This window comes from Pongo abelii, chromosome X (assembly GCF_028885655.2).
Source record: "Pongo abelii isolate AG06213 chromosome X, NHGRI_mPonAbe1-v2.0_pri, whole genome shotgun sequence".
Taxonomy (NCBI): domain Eukaryota; kingdom Metazoa; phylum Chordata; class Mammalia; order Primates; family Hominidae; genus Pongo; species Pongo abelii.
Genome location: NC_072008.2, coordinates 35,024,238 through 35,036,637, shown reverse-complemented (window position 1 = coordinate 35,036,637; position 12,400 = coordinate 35,024,238).

The window sequence follows — 12,400 nt, the reverse complement described above, 5'->3', positions numbered from 1 at the left end:
ATTAAATTATTTGTAATGTATGCGGTGTGTATGCATGTGTGCATGAGTATCTATGGTCCTATTTTTTCTTCAATATATCTATTTAATATATGATTTATTCAGTTCCAATTAAACATCACTCTCCATAAATACAGGGTACGGTTCTTTGACAGCTTCGTTCATAAGCGTTCTAGGGTACAGGCTACAAGTTTGGGTTCTATTCTTGTTTTCTTTTTTCCCTTTCTTCATTTCTGGTTCATGCCTCGTCCTGAGTGCACAAAGCCTCCCAGACATTCCTGCAATCCATAGCCCTGCATGCACTGTCCAAGAGTTCTTCATACCATCTGTGAGATTTCTTTACAAAGGCCCTGCAGGAGTGAGGAGTTGTAAATTATTGTTTGGCATTTTCAAAGTGTTAACAAAAGGGATGGAAGTTCTATTAACAATGCATGAGGAGGAGAGGTCAAACCCCACAGTCCCTGTCTGGAGATTTCGATAGCATAGTGTTTCTATAAAATAGAACCAGGCCCAAAAGGAAGATAAATATGCCAATGGTAAAGGTTAGAAAACTCCAGTAAAATTACTGTAAGAAACATGCAAAAATTATGGCTGCCTTTTACATGTGAAAAGGGAAGGATGGAAAATCATAGAAGGGAGATGAATTAAGGTATTTTTAATACAATGGACATTAGGCTGCTATGATTGTGGCAAAACTGTTTGGAAACATGTTTGAGATTTGCTTGATATTTGTCTTTTCAGGCTCCTCTGACACTTATATTTGTTGTAATTTTGTTTGTAAAGCACTGACACCTAACAAAATACATTTTAAGGTGTGCTGTTTTCGCAGATAATCATTTACATTTTTATTCCTTCCTCCATTTTACAATCTGAATTTTACTAATATCTATGCTATATGGAGAGAATACAATAAGTAATTTTTAAAATAATTTTATTGAGTTTATTTAAGGTATAAAATATGATGTTACGAGATACACATAGATAGAAGCAATTCTTATACGAAAGGAACGCATTATGGAAACTTCATACAAGTCGTCTATTGTAACCACTCTGGTCCAAAAGATCAAGGGTCCCCAACTCTCAGGCCATGGACTGGTACCAGTCCATGGCCTGTTAGGAACTGAGATGCACAGCAGGAAGTGAGCAGCGGGTGACGGAGCATTACAGCCTGAGCTCCACTTCCTGCCAGATGAGTGGCAGCATTAGCTTGTCATAGGCACGGGAACCCTATTGTGAATTGTGCATGTAAGGAATCTAGGTTGCACACTCCTTATAAGAATCTAATGCCTGATGATCTGAGGTGGAACAGTTTCATTCCCTCCCACCCCCACTATCTGTGGAGAAATTGTCTTCCATGAAACCAGTCCCTCGTGCCAAAAAGGTTGGGGACTGCTGCAATTGATAGTCCTGCCAATATATGTTGGGGAACAGAAATGACTGGAGTTCTGTTAGAGAATGGTGTTACAGTGGTGCTGGACCAGGAACCCAGAATTACTTCAATCTTTCCTGGCCCAGCAAGATCTTCCCTATTACCTTCCTAAGGGGGCAGGGGTGGTGTATATTAAGAGGTACAGAAGAGAAAGACATCTTTTTCTTTTTTTCAATGAGGGCTTTAGCCCTAAACCTCAAAATGAGGTGAGCAGGACCATTTGGTAGATTCCATAATCCCTTAGTCTAGAGGAGCAAATACTTACGGCCCAAAATCAAAGCAGACCCAATGCAGCCATCAGTATTTCAATTAGCAGAAAGATTGAACCCAATTTTTTTTTTCGAGTTCAACTGGATTTACTTGCAGTGTTTATGAGGCACCTTCACATACATTTTTGCTTGCTGGCTTAAATATAGGCTTTTTAGCCTCTCATGTGTCTCCATCTTTTTTATCCTTTTTTTTTTAATACTTTAAGTTCTAGGGTACATGTGCACAACGTGCAGGTTTGTTACATATGTATACATGTGCCATGTTGGTGTGCTGCACCCATCGACTGGTCATTTACATCAGGTATAACTCCCAATGCTATCTCTCCCCCCTCCCCCAACCCCACGACAGGCGCCGGTGTGTGATGTTCCCCTTCCTGTGTCCAAGTGTTCTCATTGTTCAATTCCCACCTGTGAGTGAGAACATGCGATTGCACCCAATTTTCAAATTAAATTCTGGCCCTTAGATCCTAATTCTATGAATAAGGAAAGATACATGAATGGAGGAAACATAACTGCCCAAATGAAGTCAAGTCATATGGCAGGGACGGGGGAAGAGAGCATAGGGAAAGGGGACAAGGATCAGATTTGTCAAATCAGACTCCTTAAGTACTTAGAATATTAAATCCAATAAGGATTAACCCACTAGATGAGGATCATAACTCTTTAATGATGAAACAACAATGAGGAAAAGGAACCATAAGTTAAGGTGAGCAATAATAATTTACTAAAGAGAAATTTACCTATATATTTCTATTTTTATTTTTGTTTATTTTTTATTTGTCAAAGAAAAATTATATATATTTATGGTGTACAACATAATGTTTTGAAATATGTATACACTGTGGAATGGCAAAGTAGATCTAATTAATATATATATATTACATCACATATTTATTATTTTCATGGTGAGAACACTACAAAGGGTGAGAAATCTACACTCAGAAATTTTGAAGTATGTAATACATTGTTATTAACTATAGTTACTATGTTGTACAATACATCCCTTGAACTTATTCCTGCTGTCTAACTAAAATTGTGTATCTTTTGACCAACATCTACCCAATTCCCCTCACTCCCAACCCCCAGCTCCTGGTAACCAGTCTACTTTCTGCTTCTATGAGTTCAACTTTTTTAGATTCCACATACAGGTAAGACATGCAATATTTGTCTTTCTGTGTCTGGCTTTTTTTACTTAATATACATGTCTTTGAGGTTCATCCAGGTTGTCTCAAATGACAAGATTTCCTTCTTTTATAAGGCTAAATACTATTCCATTGTGTATATATATCATATTTTCTATACCCATTTATCAGTTTATGGGCACTTCAATTGATCCCATATCCTGTCTATTGTGAATATTGCTGCAGTGAACATGGGAGTGCAGATATCTCTTCCACATACTCATTTCATTTCTTTGAGATATGCAACCAGAAGTGGAATTGCACAACATATGGTAGTTCTAGTTTTAACTTTTTGGGGATCCACCATAGTGTTTTCCATAGTGAATGTATCAGTTTGCATTCCCAGCAAGAATGCATAAGGATTCACTTTTCTGCACATCCTCATCAACACTTGTTATCTTTCATCTTTTTTATAATAGCCATTTTACCACGTGTGAGGTTGTTTCTGTAAGTATTTGGAAATTTCTCCTTTTATTAATGCAAATTCTGTCTCCTTTTCCTTTGTAACTTCTCCTCAGTGATTGCCTCTAGCTCTGCCCTCTGGATGCACACAGGTAAATTCAAAGAAGTAGTTGTTCATGTACTGCTAGTATTTCAGGATTTACCCTTTATCACCTCAGATGGAACAATTAATTGCTACACCCTCCCCACACACATATTCACAGAGGCAGCAAAAAGTAACGCCTGTGTCCATGAGCAACCCTGGCTTAAGGAAACTGCAATCTTTTGAAGGGGACTTCTGGAGAACCTGCCCAACATTTGCCCTTGGGATAAAATATTGTTATCCTGGGCAGCAAACAAATCTGCCCTCTGCCTCCTATCCCATAGAGAGATACTATTTCTGTCTTCCGAGGCTGTTTGCCATACACACATCCTTGAAAAGACAGTCCAGAACAAATGTGAGAGATCTGTGGATACGGATCTTACATATGTGTGTGTTTATACACATACACAAATATATTTGTGCACTCTTCACATTCATGAAGGTTAATTTTTACATACATTTGATCCATTTTTTATATATTTTTTGACATGCTTTTTTGATGGATATCTTTCCTTATCAGTATACCTCATTCTTTTTTTTGCCACTACATAGTATCTCATAGTATTTATATTCTATAATTTACTACAAATCTTGAGCCATTTCCCTATTAATATACTTTAAATTTTTTTCCAATGTCTTACTATTACAAAACTGCTGGAAAAAGAGTTTTTATACATATATCTGTGCATATATGAGTATTTCTATAGGAGAGACAAAGAGAAATGGATCTACTTGATTAAAACATTTGTACTTAAAAATTTGAAAGCTATGTACAAGTCCCCTGTGTCAACTTATATTCCCTCCAACAGTACATGAGTGTCCAAATCCTATTTTTCTATGTGTGCTAACATACTTACATGCCTCCAAATAATAATATACCTGTGGAAAGACATTATTTAAAATTAACATTGAATAGTACTTTAGGTTTTAATGCAATTTTGTCCTCACTATCAAATTTATGCCTACACAAGCCCAGGAAGATGTCTGTTATTAGTTTCAATTTCAGATGAGTAAAGTCAGACATTTCAATAAATGAGCTATGGAAAAGAAAAATGTAATCACAACTTCCAGTGCTAATTTCTTATATTTTTGTATTCAATACTGGGTTTCCCTGACACAAAATAAAAGGTACGTGCAATCCATGAGCCCATACATCAAAAGGAATGCAAGAACTTCCTACTGGAGCATTTCCGGAATGTATTTTATCCCTCAAAGGCAACTTTGCTATATAGCTTCATCACATTTTCCAAAATTAAGTTTTATGGCAGTGGACTTGAAACTAGAGATTCATATTGAGCTTGAAGTCAGCTACAACTTCTGGTTAATTTTGTGCTGCTGTTGTTATTGTTGTTGTTATTGTTTTAACATAAACTACCACTTACCTGGGTTTCCCCAATCTGTTTATAGATATAACTGATTTTTTATCCTAAATTAATGTCTCAGTCAGTTTGAGCTGCTATAACAAGTTACCTTAAACTGGAGGGCTTAAGCAACAGAAATTTATTTCTCAGTTTTGGAGGCTGGAAGTTCATGATTAGGGTGACAGCATGGTCAGATTCTGGTGAAGACCTTCTTCTGAGTTGCAGACTGTCATCTTCTCTTTATAAGCTCACATTGGGAAAATAGGGAGAGAGAGTTTTCTGTGGTCCCTTTTATAAGGCATTAATACATTTATGAGGGCTGTACTCTCACGACCTAATTACTTCCCAAAGGTCTCACCACCTAATAACATTTTAATGGGTGTTAAAATTTCAACATATACATTCTTGGGGTATACAAACATTCAGACCATTGCATTCCCCACCCCAGCCCCCTGAAATGGATGTCCTTCTCACAAGTAAAATATATTTGTTCCATCCCAAAAGACTCAAAAGTCTTAACTTATTCTAGTATCAACTCTAAAGTCCAAAGTTGTATCTAAGTATCATCTGAGTCAGATAAGGGTGAGACTCAAGGTACATATAAATCTGTTACTTTCCTAATTTGCAGCTTTTCGGTATCTTTTTGACACTTGATTCTATCATTTATCGTATTGACTTTTCCATTTCTGTAACATCCACACATTTAATAAATATATATCATTTTCATGAATTCACTCAACTCACTTATTAAAATGTTGAATGGGACATATCCAAACCCAAGCATATATGTCTGTGCCACTAGCATCTTATCTGAAGGTGGATGTCATTGTTTTTAAGCCTATCTTGCTTTTCATTAATAGAAACATGGCTGTGAATTAAAATAAGTCTGATGTCACTACCGCAGTCATGGGGTACATGAGATGATTGCGGCAGGAAGAAACACTAATGGAAGGGAGAAAGCTATTTTTCACAAAGATCTATAGTTCAACAAGCCTCATGGGAAAGGTAGTAGAGAAGGACAGCATATAAATTGAATTAAATTCTCATAAAATAAGAGGCTTTTAATTTATTTTTCCCTGAGCATCAGCATAATGAATAATTAAAACTACCCATTCTCTTCTTAGATTTGCAGAAAGCAGTGAATTTCTCATATCTACTTGGCAGCTTTATTAGCTACGATTGGATTGTTTCTCTTCTTCAGAGAGGTTATCCGCCTGCTGAATTTTTTTTTTATCATTTTGGTAATTATATTTTGATGTTTACATTTGCATGATTTTGTTCAAAGATCTCATGTCAAATGAATGCATTAATGCAGAATAAAGGCAAAATTATAATTTTGGAGATGAAGAAAATGAGTATTTAAAATGCCCATATGTAACTGTGGCCTTAATTAAAGGCTGGTCCAGAAAGAAAACTTTAGGTATAAATCCATTTTCTTTCATTTTTTACTTAGAAGTTTCCTATTTTCAAGGTAAAAAGAAAACTTGTTTTTTTACCTCAGTTAAGCTGTCACTGGGAAAAACATTTGGTTCCTAAATTTGCTCTCATGGAAGGAAGAGGACCTGAGTTGTGTTCTTAAATGTTATAATTAGTTTAAGCCTGTGGTGGTCATAGCAAAGCAGTGGGCAAATTTGGAACATACCCAAGCTTAAGGGAATCAATCCAATTCAACTACAACCCCAAGGCACTGAGGAATATTGTGTCAGGCAATATCAGAAAGGCAAGGCAATCCCAAACCTTTCCATGAAGAAGGAGGGAACACAGCTACAAGAGAGGCCTGTGAAGCCCACAAATGTCACTCTACATGCCCAATCTTCAATGACGAGACCTCCTCAATAGGGAAACCCATTTTAGTCAGTTAATGCTCTTTAGAGACCTCACTGTATGGTCCTATTATCCACCTAAACTCCTACAAAAAAAAAAAAAAAAACAGCTGGGCACAGTGGCTCATACCTGTAATCCCAGCACTCTGGGAGGCCGAGGTGGGCGGATCACAAGGTCAAGAGATAGAGACCATCCTGGCCAACATGCTGAAACCCCATCTCTACTAAAATACAAAAATTAGCTGGGAGTGGTGGTGCTTGCCTGTAGTCCCAGCTACTTGGGAGGCTGAGGCAGGAGAATCACTTGAAGCTTCTAGGCGGAGGTTGCAGTGAGCAGAGATCATGCCACTGCACTCCAGCATTGCCACAGAGTGAGACTCCATCTCAAAAAAAAAAGGGGGGGGGGCGCATGGTTACTCCTCCAAATTCATTTATATTTCAAAATGTAACATCCATGTCAGCAGTGTTCTTGTCCATCATGATAAAATCCAATTTATATAGTACAGATGCATACCATTGCCATTTGTTTTACATGCAAAAATATACATATAACAAATATAATCCCTCCTATATAATTGTTTTCTTTTCATTTCAATTTTTATTCCATTTTATTTTTCACTCTCTTGTTTGAAACTACTAATTCTATGTAGCAACTACATAGTTCAATAATATGACTCTGCAAAAGTATTGTCTCAATGGGAAGGAGATTACTATGCACTAAAGGTCATTTTTTTGTGTGTGTAATAAATAAAATAAGTAGTATTATGTGTATAATGTTTTTCACTTATGGATTTATAAACATCTATCATAAAATCACTAGTAGCAAAGGGTTAAAAGGAAGCTTAGGTGTTTTTCTCCTCTTCTGCAGTATTCGTTCAGGCTTTTGTAACATATATGTAACTTTATTAGTTATAGAAATTTCTGCCTTCTCTTCTGGACTTTAATTCTGTGAAGTTGGACTATGGATGATTGATCACTCAATCCCCAGTAGTTTCTACAGTGCCTGGAAAATAAAAGATACTCAATGAATGTTAATCAAATCCTCTCTACTTAAAGTGGATGAACTAAGGCTCTAAAAACTTGGTATGACTTGCAGTGGCTCATAAACCTACTCAGCAAGGAAACCTAGCTGAAGCCCTGGAGAATCCAGTGAAAAATCTTATGTTGTTTTTTTACTACTTTGAGTTTGAATCTCACTGTATTAGTCCACTTTCATGCTGCTGATAAAGACATATCCGAGACTGGGAAGAAAAAGAGGTTTAACGAACCTGCGCATTCTGCACATGTACCCCAGAACTTAAAACGTAATAAAAAAAAGATAATTGGAATGTTTCTAACACAAAGAAATTATAAACAGTTGAGGCAATGAATACCCCAGTTACCCTGACTTGATAAACATTGTATGCTTGTATCAAAACTTCTCATGTACCCCATAAATATACACAACTGTTATGTATCCATAATAATTAAAAAAAAAGAAAAAGAGGTTTAATGGACTTACAGCTCCACATGGATGGGGAGGCCTCACAGTCATGGCGGAGGGCAAGGAGGAGCAAGTGATGTCTTACATGGATGGGAGCAGGCAAAAAGAGAGCTTGTGCAGGGAAACTCCCGTTTTTAAAACCATCAGACTTCGTGAGACTCACTCACCATTACAAGAACAACAGGGGAAAGGCCCGCCCCCATGATTCAACCATCTCCCACTGGGTCCCTCCCACCACACCTGGGAATTATGGGAGCTACAAGATAAGATATCAGTGGGGACACAGAGCCAAACCATATCACTGGCCTTACTACCTTGACTTGTTCTTGAGGACATGTTTTGATATTCTAGAACGTTGTCTTAGTTCCTCCATGTACCCAACTCCAATCCCAATGCCTGGTTCAGGGATAGCTCCAAAGCAGATCTGTTCTAAAACAAAACAATAAAACAAAACAAAACAAAACAGAATTACTTTGTTCTAAAATTTGTGTTGTTAAATACTGTTTTATTAAAAAATGCTTTATAATCAATCTCAACTGCCAAATGGTAAATTTTCCATCTGCCATTTTTCCCTGCCCCAAATCTCTTAGATTTCTATAAATTTCAGGGCTGTGTGGCGACTACAGGATAACTTCTGTGTACTATTTGGTCGTTCATTCAAAAAAATATATGCCTGTAGTTGCCTGCTTTAGGCAGCTCTCAGCAATTTGGTAAGATAAAACCTTTGCAGTAAATGTCACCATGCAACAATATATCGCACCCTGAGAGGGAGAAGAATACGAACATGAACTACATGAATCTAAGGAACAAAGTGAGCCACACAGATCTGCTAACTTTGATATAATAATGAGAAAAAATTATCCATTTCCCCTTACTGTATGTAACACCTTCAAGGATATTATTCTAAAATGGTAATTTTACTCAATGCCCTAAGTCCTTGCCCTAATCCTTTATAGAGTGAATCTCCCTGACTGGCCAGTAGTCCAGTCATCGGTACGCAAGAACATAAAGCTGATAAACATAAATCCTTCAGCCCTCAGACAGGGAAACAATAAATTACTTTACATATATGTAATTAAAAGTCTGCTCAACAAGTCCTCTGAGCTCCCCAAGCAGGGATTTAAATCCAAATATGTGTCAGTGTGTCCCCAGCGGAAGAAAAGGACAGATGGAAGGGAGAACTAAGATAAAACCATTCAGGCTCCCCAAAATTCAGCAAGGGGCTTGGTACATAGTAATTATATCAATCTGTCCAGGTTAAACACTAATACTTGTTTGCCTTTGCATGTCTGCTTAGGTCCAGCCAACGATGGTACAGACTTTTATGAAAAGGAAAGTCTTAATGCAGGGAATGGGAAAACGATATAGGAAGAAAATACAAATATTCTTTAGTCGAGTATGCCATGTTTGTTTTGTAGGATATTGACATAAAATTTACTTCGGCTTCTAAGAATTGTTTTTCAGCCATAAAGCTTTCAAAAATCTTGTGTACCTAATCCAAAGCCTTTAAAATTTATGTTATAAAATTTATTACAGCATCCTTATAAATCAGTACTTGGTAGTAACAAATTATAAGAATGTGCTGTATATTAAAATGATAAATCAGAATTGGACAGTAAAGAGAGCAGGTGTTTTCAAATCAGACAGCTAAAGCACTAACTAATAGGAACATTTGTAAACTTGACAATGATTTACACTAGGGCTCTTGGTTAGAGTACATAAATCCAGCAGAAGAGTTTGCATCTATCAACTGGGACTTTTGGTCCATTGTTTATGATTCAAGAAGTTAATGAAGAGTCAGGGATCTGAAAATACAGATAGTAAACTATAAATTTTAGCATTTGATTTATAAATAAGTAACTTTAAGAATTACATATATAACAAAGCAGAAAAATAAATTGCATTTAAAATCAGTCGAAGGTTAGTATTTTTAAATCACAGTTGTAAATAAAATGATTATATGTTTATATCTCCAACCAATACCACCTTTATACTTCTAAAATTCTGCATTTCCTAAGATCATGGCAGGGATGTGCCAAGCACAATGCCAACACTCAGCAACTTCAGTGAAATAATTAGTTCATTCTTATTCTGTTAACTTTAATAAGGAACTTTTTAAAAAATACAATATTTACATTACAATTTTTTGTTTTACCGTAAAAGGACCAAATAATATAAGGCAAATCATAACTTGAAAGTCTAGTTATAGACATGAAGCTCAAATGCCTTCCTTTTCCCTTAGGATACACCAAATGTATTTCTTAAAAGGACCCCAATGTAAGGACAATTCTCTCACATTTTGCTTTGCCTCATAACTCCTCCTCGCAGTGGAATCCAAGATGAGCAGGTGCCATTTCAGGGCCAAGTTGCTCAGGTCCCACGTGGCTATTTCATCACAAAAGAACATGAGAGAAACAGAATCAAAAGAAATTTAAAAGCAAAGAGGTAAGAAATCCCTACAGGTGACTGGCTCAGAGACAAGGTTAAATATGGCTTGTTTGCCTTGCCCTGGCTCTGCTTCTGACAGATACCCCTGCTGGACTGTTTCCTTGTGAGCTACATCACTGTGGAAGAGCCAGGCCCAAGTGAGGTTCTGGGGAGACACATCCAGTTAAGGATCCCCTCTGTCCCTTCTCCTAACATGCCACCCATCCCTTGAGGGTTAGGCCCTTTATTCTCCTGGCAACTCTGAACCTGAGTGAAATATCCTTCTTCCCATTCCAAAGGAAGCGACCCTGCCTTGTGTCCTCTTCTGTCTAGATGGTATGAGGACCTCACTAATCAATAAACCACTTATGTACCAGATCTGAACGGATGTTAATCTGTGAGCCCACGTGGGTTGACTTCTTTACATGTTAGTAGAAACATTCAAGTACTCTTCCTTACTGGAGAATAATGCAGGACTTATTCTCATTAAGGGGCAGCAAGAGAGGGGTAAGGGAGGGGTAACAAGGGAGCAAGGGAGGGGTAACAAGGGAGCAAGGGAGGGGTAACAAGGGAGCAAGGGAGGGGTAAGAAGCCGTAAGGGAAGGCTGGAGATATTTTATGTGAAAGGTACTTGGGAATGGGGACATCTGCCCTGGAATCACCTGTGCTTACTGCCCTGACTAGAGTGGGGTTAAATGACATCTCAGCAGCCCACTGGATCATAATTGTTAAGGGCCTAAGTAGAAAGTACTTGCCTCCTTTTTCCTCCTCTGTTTTCACTCACTAGTTATTCATGAATGCGGCCACCCTGGACTCCTCTGTATTCCCTTGTACAAGGTCCAAGACCACAGCATCTTGAGGTTGACACAATCTCTTGGGAGGAGTGAGGAATAGGAGACCCGAGGTTTATCCTTTGAACCCCTTCTCCACCATGACCTCATGATATGCCCTTTGTTTTCTGTCCTTTCACAGGGATCTTGCTGTATAGCTTCCTCAGATTCATGTTTGTGGACTGTGCACTTGTACTGATTCCCTGCCTTTTGATTTGGCAGCTGTGCAGCGCCTTACAGCATGACCCACCCAGGGAACCCTCATGAGAATCTAAATGTCAACTGTGTCCTCATCTCTGACTACAGATAGAACCACTTATCCTGTGATACCATGCAGGTCCTTTGGGAGAGCTTGCATCTAGAAGACACCTAATATTATTTGTTAAATTTTTAAAATACAGACTTAAAGACACAGTGCATTTCAAAGCTTGAGGAAATATATTGTGTTATAGTGTTATAAAGCAAATTCGTATCAGAAATTAATTGAATGAAATAAAGAGCACAGATCCTAAAACATGGAGTTTATAGGTAATATTCTTTCTTCATTTTATATTTACTCTCAGATTTATTTAACATCAGACATAAAGATACATGTGATGTGGCATTGCAGACTCATTGTACCCTTCTGCATTCTGCTTGGATGGCAACAAAATGGAAAATCAGAGCAAATGGTCCCACAATTTAGGTACAGAAAATCGTCCATCACATTGCTGAAGCAGCTCCACTAGGTTCATTATAAGCAAATAAAACCTACGAAATTGTATAGCATGGCATTTGTTTCATAAGCATTCGATTAGGTTTTGTCTATTCTTTGGAGGAGAAAAGCACCCAAACACTAAAATGCTTCCACTATTATAAGTTCACCAACCCTAAACACGTGCTACCCAAGTTAATTTTTCTAATATCATCTATTTCAAAAGGACTTCCAAAGCTATGTTACTGATATAATTTTATTATCTTTAAAAATTATGGGTCTAGTTTCTAAAAACAATTTATAAAGTTCAACCAGCCACCACATAAAGAGCAATGTTTGCCAGCTATTGTAGAGAAACTGAC